General features: G+C 39.6%; 1 long non-coding RNA gene across 1 annotated transcript; it reads left to right on the top strand.

The window, feature by feature from the left end:
- The first annotated feature begins 3116 nt into the window (after positions 1-3116).
- Positions 3117-6635, top strand: LOC108260552 (uncharacterized). Its single transcript, XR_001811188.3, has 3 exons — positions 3117-3284; positions 4857-4941; positions 5325-6635. It is a non-coding gene; the product is annotated as an uncharacterized LOC108260552 (long non-coding RNA).
- Positions 6636-14047: the final 7412 nt, after the last annotated feature.

Below are 14047 nucleotides of genomic sequence, written 5' to 3'. Positions count from 1 at the left end.
GAGAAAACAATACACAAAGTCAATTACAGTTTGCTCAAAGCAGACAAACAAAAGAATAACACAAAACAAAGACAAACATACTGTCACAAAAACACAGATAACCCACACTCAAACTGATTACAGGTAGCAAGTTTTCCAAAGCTGACCAAAACCACTACTACCACATAGCAGTATCAACATAACTGATAAAGACTGTTACAACACAGTTGAATTAAAGAAAGCTGATCTCAGTGACAGTAACCAACACAAAGCAAAATAACAAAACAAAACAGAACATAAAACAATAAAAACAAATCAAAGCAACCAAGCAGCAAAACCAAACAAAACCGAACAGCAACGTGGCTCCGTGAGTGAGGGGGAGGCGCTATACCGATATGACCACATCTCACTCAGCACGCCTTAACACATGCAAAATTGAGGACCCATGATCCAATGACATGATACTCACGATGGTACATACGAAAATCATGATAGCATCTTTATGTGTTATCTTTAGGTGTGACGATGACAGCTGGCGCTCCGACCGGAGCTACGTTAAATTACCATGCTACACAGTTGGGAGCCTTGATGGCACACCGCACTGAGATTGGGAAGCACATCAAACCTGCACACAGTCTCGGTAGCCCAACGTCACACTCTGTAGTCTGTAGCAACGGAAGGAAGGGGCAGGTTTTCGACCATGACACATTCTGAGAGGCCTCAACGACCATTTATATACTGTGGTAGGGAGCGAGCCCACTGGCCACATAGTTAATAAGGGTGACGTTTTAACCACGACACACACCCCACTACACACAGTAACACCATGGTCAGCAAACCAGTTACTAGTAGTTTTGGCACTGTGGGCAGGTGCAGAGTCCTGCTGGAAAAGGAAATCAGCATCTCCATAAAGCTTGTCAGCAGATGGAAGCATGAAGTGCTCTAAAATCTCATGGTAGATGCTGCATCAACTCTCGACTTGAGAAAACAGTGGACCAACACCAGCAGATGACATGGCTCCCCGAATCATCACTGACTGTGGAAACTTCACACTGGACTTCAAGCAACGAGGATTCTGTGTCTCTCCACTCTTCCTACAGACTCTGCGACCTTGATTTCCAAATGAAATGCAGCATTTACTTTCATCTTCCCCATGATAGTGGATGTATGTACTGAACCAGACTGAGAGATTAAAGCATCAGGAAACCTTTACGGGGGTTTTGAGTTAATTATCTGATTAGAGCTTTTCTCAGGTCACCCTTTCTGTATTATAAATTCTTTATTCTAATATTTTGAGATACTGGATTTTTGATTTCCATGAGCTGTAAGCCGTAATCATCAAGATTAAAATGAAACAGGCTTGAAATATTTCATTTTGTGCAATGAATGTAGAATATATGAAAGTTCCACTTTTTGAAATAAATTACGGGAAAAAACTAACTTTTGCACGATATTCTAATTTTTTTTTAGATGCTCCTGTACACACAGTGGTTGAAATAAGTATTGGACGCATCAACATTTTTTTCAGTAAATACATTTTTCATGAGGCTATTTGCATGATATTTTCACCAGACTTTGCTATTAACTCAAAAAATCTGGAAATATAAAGAAATCCAAACATTAAAGTCTATGTGTAATAAAGGGATATGACAGGAAAAAAGTATTGAACATCCATCCATCCTTCCATCTTCTACCGCTTACTCCTTTTCAGGGTCACGAGGGAACCTGGAGCCTATCCCAGGGAGCATCAGGCACAAGGCGGGGTACACCCTAGACAGGGTGCCAGTCCATCGCAGGGCACAATAAATATTGAACATGCTAACTGAAATTTATTTAATACTTAGTGGAGAAGCCTTTGTTTGTAATGACAGCTTCAAGACATTTCCTGTATGAAGAAATGAATCGGCTGCAGTATTCAGGTGTGATTTTAGTCCATTTTTATAAACATATTGTCTTTAAATCTTGTTCAATTGGATTCCAGTCAGGTGATTGACTGGGCCATTCTAACACCTTAAACCAATTGAGAGTTTCCTTTGCTGTATGCTTTGGATTGTTTTCCTGCTGGAAGGTCCACCCACGTCTCATCTTCATCATCCTGGTGGATGGCAGCAGATTCTTCATAAGAATCTCCTGGTAATGGGCTCCATTAATCGTTCCTTCAATTATATGAAGTCTGCCAGTACCATGTGATGAAAAACAGCCCCACACCATGATACTTCCACCTCCAAACTTCACTGTTGGTGTAGTGTTTTAAGGGTGATGTGCAGTGCCATTTATTCTCCAAACATGGTGTGTAGTATGACAGCCAAAAAGTTCAATTTTGCTCTCATCTGACTGGACTACACTCTCTCAGTATTTCATAGGCTTGTCCACATGAGTTAGCAAACGATAAATGAGCTTCGACATGCCTTTTCTTTAGTAATGGAGTCTTGCGGGGTGAGTGTGAGCAGTGGAGTGCATTGTCTATTGTTTTCTCTGTGACGATGGTACCTGCTGCCTCCAAGTGTTTCTGGAGCTCTTTCCGAGTGGTCCTTGGCTTTTGGGCTACTCTTCTGACTATTCTTCTTTCTCCCTGGTCAGAAATCTTGCAAGGAGCTCCTGTGCATAGTTGGTTGACATGAGTTATGTTGCTTCCACTTGAGGATAATGGCCCCAATGGTGCTTACTGGAGGATTCAGATGTTTTGAAATACGTCTGTATCCGATTACATCAATATGTTTTGCAGCAATAAGGTTGCGAAGGTCTTGGGAAAGCTCTTTGCTTTTACCCATCATGAGATGTTTTTTGTGTGACACCTTGGTAATAAAAAAACTTTTTATAGACCATCAATTTACTAACCCAGCCCAGATATTAATTTGCACAGATAAGGGGTTTATTTACTTATGGATTTCAGCTGGTTCCTTGCCTTACCTTGCCGTGGAGAACTGCTTTTTATTAGCGTGTTCTATATTTTTTTCCTGTGTCATTCCACTTTATTAAACATAACTTTATTTATGGACTTTAATGTTGTTAATTTTTTATATTTGCAGATTTCTTGAGTTAATACTGATTTCTGGTGAAAATTTCATGTGAATAACCTCATTGGAAATATTTTTACTGAAAAAAATCTTGACACGTTCAATACTTATTTCCCCTACTGTATATATGGTTCTATAGCACAACCACAACATTGTGTCTCTGTCTCTATTTTCTCCACCCCTTCTCACACTGCTACAGGCAGTCAGCTTTTCTCCTTTTTTAAATTAAATTATAAGGTCAAATTTGGATATACCTGGACCAGGGGCACCCGAGTTCTCCACACAACTGTGAGTTAATTCAGATTTAATTGGGATTTTACTTAGTGCCATATGAAATGTTTTTAAAAAATCCAGTTACGAGCACATATTTGATTTGAATGCCATGAATGCTTTTGCGACTAACACAATTTTAACAAGTCTTTCTACAGCTTTTTAAATAATTAAATAACTTTTGTACAAATAATTAAAATTGCATAAAAATCAGGTATTTATGGCGAGTTTAAGAAGCTGTGTAAAACAACAACAACAACAAAAATCAGTGGCCATAAGCTCCTCTAAGCAGCTGCTTGCACTCCAATTATTAATATAATTGATGCCTACAAAGCAGGAGAAAGCTATGAGAAAATGACGGGCAAAATGTTTTCAAGTAGCCATTTCCTCAGTTTGTAATGTAATTAAGAAATGGCAGTTAACAGGAATGGTAGGGGTCAAATTGGGGTCTGGGAAACCAAGAAAACTTTCCAAGAGAACTGCTCATAGGATTGCTAGATAGGCTAATCAAAACCCATGTTTGACTGCAAAAGACCTTCAGGAAGATTTAAGACACCTGCACAAATATGACCTCATGGAAGAGTCATCAGAAGAAAAACTTTCCTGCATCCTCACCAAAAAATTCAATGTCAGAAGTTTGCAAATGAACGTCTAAGCGAGCCTGATGCATTTTGGAAACAAGTCCTGTCGACTGATGAATTAAGATAGAACTTTTTGGCCACGATGTGCAGAGATATGTTTGGAGAAAAAAGGGCACAGAATTTAATGAAAAGAACACCTCTCCAACTGTTAAGCATCAGGGTGGATCGATCATGCTTTGGGTTTGTTTTGCAACCAGTGACAGGGGAAACATTTAACTGGTAGAGGAAAGAATGGATTCAATGAAATATCAGCAATGAAGCCGGTATTTTATAACTGTCTGTAAAATAGCTGTAGATGAAAATAGGATGGTTTCTTCAAGAGGATAATGATCCTTAACAGAGCTCAAAATCCACAATTATTACCTTAAGAGGAGCAAGCTGAAGGTTTGGCATGGCCCTAACAGTCCCCGACCTAAACATCGTCCAAAAGCTGACCTCAGTAGAGCAGTGCATGCAAAACGGCCCTAGAGTTTCACAGAAATAGAAGCCTTTTGTAAGGAACTGATCAAAGCAAGAACTGAAGGACTCTTATCTGGCTAAAAAAAAGGGGGTGTTACTAATTATTGACCATGCAGGGTGCCATAACTTTTGCTTTCCTTTTTTTATTATTCTGAAACAGTAAAAAATGGAAATAAAAAAGTAACCTTGCTTAACATTGTAAAGAAATGTGTCATATTTAACATAATAACATTTTACTCACTTAGCTATCACAGTAAAATAAATTTTAACACCAGGGAGATATAAATATATATATAATATTTAACAAGCTAATATGTCTGTATGTTGATTGATCTCTTGATGCTGTCAGCACCCATGAGGTTCTGTGTCCTAAAGACTTTCCCCATGTTGGAAAACTTACTGATCTGCTTGAAGCTTAACATGATGTCCATAATGTTTTAATAATTATATGGCTTGTTTTTTTAATGCAAATACATGTTTAATGTTTCAGGTTTAAGAGATCCTGTGAAGGTTGTTATGCAGTCATCTTTTTGGTTTGTGCTCAGTTTGATTTCCTTTTGTGGTCTGTGGCTTTGGTAAGTAGAAAACATCACTCATATAAAATGTGAGAAAATAATTGACAGCTATGATAAGGCAATTATTTTTACTCTCTATCTCTCTCTCTCTCTCTCTCTCTCTCTCTCTCTCTCTCTCTCTCTCTCTCTTTCTCTCTCTCTCTCTCTTTCTCTTCATTATGCATGATATGAAATGTAGTTTACACAATCCATTAAGTATTTAGAACTATAAACATGATGGGACATGCTGCTATAAGAAAATAATCAGCAAAAGGGTGGTTTATTATTTTCTTATGACAGCACATCCTGAATTTCCTTTATTACTCTTAAAGCACAGCATGTTTTTCCCCCAATTATTTTTGTTGATTAAAGAAAGATTAATCAATCCTTTTGTCCATTTATAGTTAGATACAACTATCACATCATGCACTGCTTTGAGAGCTGGTATTCAAGAAGGGAATACCTGAATACCAAAAGCATCCGCCTGACCATCTTCCTCATTGCTGGTTTTTGTGTGGGTTTTCCTATGGGTATCCTGTGTGGGTTCTGCTTTGGGCATTCGGTGTTTTGTGCCGCCATCATAAGCACAGAGGTCGAATCTCATCCATCGCCATCTTCCTGCTCCTCAGTGACCTGCTGGAGCTGATTCTGATTCCATTCCTTGTGGCATACCTTTTCAAAGAAGACTCTAAACCATGTGAACTTATTTTTTCACTTTTGTTTGGAGCCAGGCTCTATGGGAATTTACTTCACCAGATAGTGGCAGTAGAAAGCATTTCCCAAAGATATCCATCACTTGGTGAGGTTTTCTCCCCTTCTTGTTCCATTATCCTCTGCATCGTGGTGTTTTTGCTACTAATTGGATGCAGGTTCATATATTTAATTGGAAATGTAATAATTATGCTGGTATGTGTGTTGCCTATAATTGTGTGTGCAGTCACATACTTGTTAACTTGGAAAGCACCTCATGACCTCAACCAGGCCATAGACAGGAAGCCAGGAGTGCTGGTGCTTACTGTTGCCATGTTTACACTGATCATTTTATACATGCCATTTTTCTTGACTGTTTGTACTGACCTTCCGTTTATGTTGGACTCTCTAGCAAGTTTGAGATTAATCTCGGATCCTCTCCTATGTGTGCTCGTCTGCAGGGAGCTTGGTTCCAGTGTCCCACGCACACACAGATCGATTACAATAAATTAGCAGTTTTGAATTAGCACACAACAGTGGGTTGTGCTTTGTGATTTTGTTGTATTTGCGGTCTGTATATCATTATTAAAGTCATTTGATTTACTTAACCCCAAATACCAACTTTAGACAGCAGTTAGTATATACATTTATATACATATTACTTAGTGAGTTTGAAGTATAACAATAATATAAAAAAATAATAATAATAACAACAATAATAGTAATAATAATAATAATAATAATAATAATAATAATAATGTAGTTTATAATGTATAGAAAAGATAGTACTGGTTTGCGTGTTTCGTGTGACTTTACTCAGTGTGGCTCTACCTGGTTTGTCTGTGGTTAAAATGTAGACACACATACATTTAATCCCTTCTTTGTGCACATGCAGTTTATTGAAAGTGTTTTTTTTTTTGCTTCATTAATAATAGTGTGTCATTTATCTCCCAAGGGTGTTTTTCAGGCAGGCTTTGCCTTTGAGTTTATTCATTTGTTTATTTTAATTTTAATAAAAAAATTTTTTGAAGCAAATTGGAACTTCTACAATTTGTGCATATGTGTTAAATATCTCTGTCCAGGAAGCTGTACTCAAAAGGACATTGTTTCCTGCAAGTGTGTTTCAGTGTGTATTCAGTGTGTTCTGCAAAATTATGGAGGAACAAGACATGACCTTTTAAAAACTCACTAAGAACTTGCTACTGAATGTACACATCGTGCACATTATCTTTGTGCTTCACTTTTGTTTGTTTGCTTTTATATATATATATATATATATATATATATATATATATATATATATATATATAATATATATATATATATATATATATATATATATATATATACGCTGTTAGATTTCCATGTATCTCAGGAATCTCATAATATATCTTCAGATCTCCGTCAACCCTTTCAGCCTGTTCTACAATTAGTTACTTCTATTAACTTTTAGTTCTGTGCTGCTATGGTCTAGAAAGTGTGGTTTTCCTCAGAGCGTTTCAGATCTGCGGAGTCTAAATGAACACACACTGACACATGCATGCTCACGAGACGTCCAAGTTTATTCATGCAAGCCAAGAGTATTTATACACATTGATAACAGCAGTGCGTGGACAGTTTCTACTGGTGCAGGGGCCAGACAGATTTAGACAAAACACACAACGCACAGGGTCGTACTACAAAATAAGTCTACTATAATAAAGATTTCAGGCGATCAGCTTATTCAAAAAGGTAATTAAATGTATACATTCATCATAGGTATTTGATACCAGTTCATAATATAAGAGAGTACATGATATAAGAGAATTTCCTTTCATTCCTCTCTTTTATTCTAGCGTAGCATAGAATAAACAAAAAGGAATTCTCTAAAGTCATAGGTTAACATCACCCATCCACAGACAAGTCATGATATTGGTTTTGTGATGAGAGTCAATACAGAAAAACTATATGTATATGTGTAAAATGTGAAGCAGGTCAGCCAGCAGGACAGGACTTCCTTCTTTTGTAGACATGTTCACCGATGCTCAGACCTCGTCAGAGGTACAGGTATGTTCCCGAATAGGCAACCTGCCATAGAGAATAGGTGGAGGAAAAATAGAATGGACAGAGCTCATTTGTTAACAGCTTTTAACCAACTTGCATGTCTCCAGATCGGTCCTTCTGAGGTCATAACACCTGGTCTCCTGGAATAAGAGGATGTGTGGGTTTCTGTGAGGGGTAAAGGTAATTTTAATTCAGCACGCACACAACACATCAAGCAATTTAGACACGTAGTCGTCTATATGAATATAACACTACTTCCTTTGGACTGAGAAAGTTTAGTAGACATTTTCCAAGCCATGGGGAAAGGTCCGAATAACACCTCAAAGTGTGAAAGGCCTGTGGTTTTAGATTGCGTCATTCGAATTTCAGTAAGAATGGCAGGTAAAAGGTCAGGCCACGGAGAACTCCTTTGCCAAAATCCTGACGACAGTTTTAGCATTTTCCCTCGTGCATAGAAAAGCCTCAACCCATTTAGAGAAACGGTCTACAATGACCAACAACATTCTATGCCGTCCAATGGTTGGCATATGGGTACAATTGACCTGCAGACATTCAAAAGGCATCAAATGGCCTCTGCTTTACAGCAGAACCAGTGGCGTTGTTTTGTAGTCATATCAAACATCATGAGAGATGTGTCTTTATTTGAGGACCTAAGTCACATATACACAATTGGGAGGTCTTATCAGACACTCCTGATAGAGAACGATGTGAGACACCATCTTTGTTTTGACGATCGCGAGAGCTGTTGGTTTAGCACAGGAAGATATTAGATTGTCGACTAGAGTGGAGTGTGAGATTGGCGGGCTTAGAACACAATCCGAATACAAAAACATACTTACTGTTAAACAAAGGAGTATCAGACAGATCAGATCGAATGCTACATGAAGAAACAATTTCTTTTAAATAATCATGATTTTCAGGTAAAGGAATGGCGTCATCCTGTGAATTTAGCAGACAAATTTAATGGTCAAATTTGTGGTAGCACAGAGAATAGTTCTGCACTGAGACGTCATGTGTTGTATTTCAATGTTGGATAATACCTGTTTCAACTGAAGGGCCATGTGCAACACCAAAAGTGACAGGACCAATCATTCTGCATCTGTTACCTACAGAGCGCTCCCAGCAACCGCCTGCAGACAGCCGGGTAGTCCAGCATGTCCTTGTGCCACCCCCAGAGTGTTCATGAGTGGGCAGATGGTAAATTTCCGTGTAGTCTCCAGGGCTAGAGAGGAACATAAAGCATTTTTTGCATAAACAGTCTCAGGTGTATGTGTCCCAGGAGTCAAAAGTGGATCAGAATGGTCTACGATGGGTCTGAGCTGTTTTGTAGCGGGCAGCCAAGAAGTCATCACAACCACCATCCGGCTGTCCGACAGCCTTCTCTGTCCTTTTGATAAGAGAAAACCCAAACATTTGACTTCTCTTTTGTATAGGTGCCATTTTGTACGTGAAACCTTGAATCCATTGTGAGCCAGATGTTCTAGCAGTCTCAAGGTTGCAGTTCAGCAGCTTCTGACTCAGCAGGGATAAGGAGCTCATCACATGTTGCAGTACACTGGCATCGTCATGGAGATCTTGCAAGGGGTCTCACCACACGAGAAAACATGGAGTCAACGTAGCCCTGTGGAAGGCGTGTCCAGGTCAGCTGGCGTCCCCTATACATGAAAGCGAATAATGGCTGAATCCCTATTGATTGTGATAATAATAATCCTGCTGTACAGGATTATGTACAGGTGGTGGTGGAAACGTATCTGATTGATGGTTTGATTGGGACCTCTCCATCCCTGCAGCAGCGGGGACGGGAGGTGGGCAATACATTGATATTGACCAGGCTGATAATATGGGACAGATTGTGCAGGAAAATACTGCCGGCCACCTCTTACCATAAAACCATGACCACACCAACCTCTTCTTCTCCCTTGCTGCTGATCTTGTTTTTTAGCGTGACACTTACGAGGTGGCCAGGTTTCTTACAATAATGACATGATGTGCCTAAACGATAATCCGGACCGGTCAGTTGGAGATGAGCACGACAGGAAAGTGCTCGCGCTGTGTACAGTGAGGGAAAAAAGTATTTGATCCCCTGCTGATTTTGTACGTTTGCCCACTGACAAAGAAATGACCAGTCTATAATTTTAATGGTAGATTTATTTCAAAAGTGAGAGACAGAATAACAACAAGAAAATCCAGAAAAACGCTTGTCAAAAATGTGATAAATTGATTTGCATTTTAATGAGGGAAATAAGTATTTGACCCCCTCTCAATCAGAAAGTTTTCTGGCTCCCAGGTGTCTTTTATACAGGTAACGAGCTGAGATTAGGAGCACACTCTTAAAGGGAGTGCTCCTAATCTCAGCTTGTTACCTGTATAAAAGACACCTGTCCACAGAAGCAATCAATCAATCAGATTCCAAACTCTCCACCATGGCCAAGACCAAAGAGCTCTCCAAGGATGTCAGGGCCAAGATTGTAGACCTACACAAGTCTGGAATGGGCTACAAGACCATTGCCAAGCAGCTTGATGAGAAGGTAACAACAGTTGGTGCGATTATTCGCAAATGGAAGAAACACAAAAGAACTGTCAATCTCCCTCGGCCTGGGGCTCCATGCAAGATCTCACCTCATGGAGTTGCAATAATCATGAGAACAGTGAGGAATCAGCCCAGAACTACACAGGAGGATCTTGTCAATGATCTCAAGGCAGCTGGGACCATAGTCACCAAGAAAACAATTGGTAACACACTATGCCGTGAAGGACTGAAATCCTGCAGCGCCCGCAAGGTCCCCCTGCTCAAGAAAGCACATATACATGCCCGTCTGAAGTTTGCCAATGAACATCTGAATGATTCAGAGGACAACTGGATGAAAGTGTTGTGGTCAGATGAGACCAAAATGGAGCTCTTTGGCATCAACTCAACTCGCCGTGTTTGGAGGAGGAGGAATGCTGCCTATGACCCCAAGAACACCATTCCCACCGTCAAACATGGAGGTGGAAACATTATGCTTTGGGGGTGTTTTTCTGCTAAGGGGACAGGACAACTTCACCGCATCAAAGGGACAATGGACGGGGCCATGTACCGTCAAATCTTGGGTGAAACCTCCTTCCCTCAGCCAGGGCATTGAAAATGGGTCGTGGATGGGTATTCCAGCATGACAATGACCCAAAACACACGGCCAAGGCAACAAAGGAGTGGCTCAAGAAGAAGCACATTAAGGTCCTGGAGTGGCCTAGCCAGTCTCCCATAGTCTCTCAGCCTTAATCCCATAGAAAATCTGTGGAGGGAGCTGAAGGTTCGAGTTGCCAAACGTCAGCCTCGAAACCTTAATGACTTGGAGAAGATCTGCAAAGAGGAGTGGGACAAAATCCCTCCTGAGATGTGTGCAAACCTGGTGGCCAACTACAAGAAACGTCTGACCTCTGTGATTGCCAACAAGGGTTTTGCCACCAAGTACTAAGTCATGTTTTGCAGAGGGGTCAAATACATATTTCCCTCATTAAAATGCAAACCAATTTATAACATTTTTGACATGCGTGTTTCTGGATTTTTTTGTTGTTATTCTGTCTCTCACTGTTCAAATAAATCTACCATTAAAATTATAGACTGATCATTTCTTTGTCAGTGGGCAAACGTACAAAATCAGCAGGGGATCAAATACTTTTTTTCCTCACTGTATGTGGGCAGTTTAGCATGAGTGGGTTTTTTGCTTTGAAATTGGAGCAGCGGCGGTGCTGGAATTTTAGTTCTACGTGGTGGTGCGTGAGGTGTCTTATCATTCACATGAAACGTTTTAGGGAGTTTGTCTTTTAAATTATAATATTTATTCCATAAGTGGAGTAGGCGAAGCCATTCCATATAACATTTTGACATATATTCATAATCACAATCCAGATCACCTTCCCCGTCATAAATAATTTGTTTGATCTGAGCTAATACATGTGGCTCAAAGGAGCGACGGAGTGAAATGATTTGAAGCTGCGGTGCACCAGCCGTATAAACAATACCCAGTCCCTAGGTGTCATTCCAGGAGACGGAAGAGCCGGGCTGGACGGAGACCCTCCCATAACTTAGAACACAACACACACAATAACACAATAATACTAAACAAACAATACAAATATAACACTCAGTATATATATATATATATATATATATATATATATATATATATATATATATATATAACAAATATAACATATGCTCAGCAAAAAAAAGTCACTTTTCAGGAGACTGTATTTTAAAGATTATTTTGTAAAATCCAAATACGCTTTACAGATCTTTATTGGAAAGGGTTTAAACAATGTTGTTAATGCTTGTTCAATGAACCATAAACAATTATTGTACATGTACCTTGAGACACTAACAGCAGGACCGTTTCTGGCCATTTTGGCACCCTAAGCAAGATTACTATTGGTGCTCAATCAGAGACAGGTCAGGACTGCAGGTAGGCCATGTTAGCGCCCGCACTCTCTGCTTACACAACCACGTGTTTGTAATCTGGGCAGAAGGTGGTTTGGCATTGTCATGCTCTGCATGGCAGCATATGTTGCTCCAAAATGTATACATATCTTTCTGCATTAATTAATTAATTAATTAAGTAAGTAATTCGTTAATTAATTAATTACTTGATTAATTAATTAATTTTTGGGGAGTGTACGAAATCAGGTAAACATTTTATTCAAGGCCTGCATAATACTGTCATATCATATATAACTCTCACATAATGAACAGTTATGATCAAAAAATATATAGCACCTGACATTATTATTATCACACACAGAAATTTGAAGGCCTAGCAACAAACGAGCAGTGAAATAAATTTGCTCCTGGTACCACCTGTTTTAAAAATTACACAGGCTCCCCCCCCCCCTTTTTTTTACAGTGACGTGTTACACTCACACTTCGATAGTTTGCCAGTGATCATTTGAAATTGCCAAGAAAAACAGGATTCATAATAGCTAAGTGTCCTGAGATCTACAAAAATCTTTCTGCATTAATGGTACCCTCACAGATGTGCAAGTTACCCATGCCATGAGCACTGACACACCCTCATACCATGACAGATGCTGGCTTTTGGACCTGACACTGATAACATCCTGGATGGTCCTTTTCCTCTTTGGCCTGGAGAACACGACAGATTTTTTGTCCAAAAACTATTTGAAATGTTGACTCTTCGGACCACAAAACACGATCCTACTGTGCTACTGTCCATGTCAGATGAGACCGGGCCTAAAGAAGTCGGCGGTGCTTCTGGACAGTGTTGATATATGGCTTCTGCTTTGCATAGCAAAACCTTAACTTGCATCTGTGGATGCAGCGGCGAATGGTGCTGACAGACAAAAGGTTTACCAAAGTATTCCCAAGGCCATGTCAGGATATCCATTACAGACTCATGACAGTTTTTAAGACAGTGACGACTGAGGGATCGGAGATCACGCGCATTCAGAAGTGGTTTTCGGCCTTGCCCTTTATGTAATGAGATTTGACTTGATTCCTTGAATCTTTTAATTATATTGTGCACTGTAGAAGGTTTATCTTTGGGGAGTGTTGTTCTCAAAGTGTTGGATTATTTGCTGACGCATCTATTGGCAGATTGGCAATCCTCGACCCATTCTTGCACTTGAAGGACTAGGCCTTTTTTGGAGCCTTCTAATATTCTATGATTAGATGATTGCCTCACCTATTTAACGTCACCTTCTTATTTCAACTTGTCACATTGCTATTCGTCCTAAATCTCCCCATCCCAAGATTTTTTGGAATGTGTTGCATGCATCAATTTCAAAATAAATGTTTATTTATTTATTTATTAATTTAAAAACACAGTTGATAAGGCAAAACATGAAATAAATTGGCTTTATATGTTTTTTGTTTAAATACAAGTCAAAGTACTCCGGTTTCCTCCCCCAGTCCAAAGACATGCATGGTAGTCTGATTGGCATGTCCAAAGTGTCTGTAGTGTATGAATGGGTGTGTGAATGGTTTTGTGAGTGTGCCCTGCGATGGATTGGCACCCTGTCCAGGGTGTACCCTGCCTTGTGCCTGATGCTCCCTAGGATAGGCTCCAGGTTTCCCCGTGATACTGAAGGAAGGATAAGTGGTATAGAAGATGGATGGATAGATGGATGGATGGACAGATGGACAAGTCAAAATGCATTTACAAATCACTCCTCTTTGTTTTTTATTAAGCACAAATTTGTTTAGGATGTCTTTGTATGCTGTAGTATTAGGATTTCTCTTCCCTGGATTTAAATCTAAACATTTTTCAGCATGCCAGTGCCCCTATGCACAAAGAGAGGTCCATGAAGAGATGGTTTGCCAAGGTTGGAGTGGGAGAAGCCCAGAGCCCTAACCTCAACCCCACTGAACTTATTTGTATGCACATCAAAGAATCAAAGA

This window comes from Ictalurus punctatus, chromosome 29 (assembly GCF_001660625.3).
Source record: "Ictalurus punctatus breed USDA103 chromosome 29, Coco_2.0, whole genome shotgun sequence".
In the NCBI taxonomy this organism is placed as follows: Eukaryota; Metazoa; Chordata; class Actinopteri; order Siluriformes; family Ictaluridae; genus Ictalurus; species Ictalurus punctatus.
Note: the sequence above shows the minus strand (reverse complement) of the source record. Positions and strands in the feature narration are given on the sequence as shown.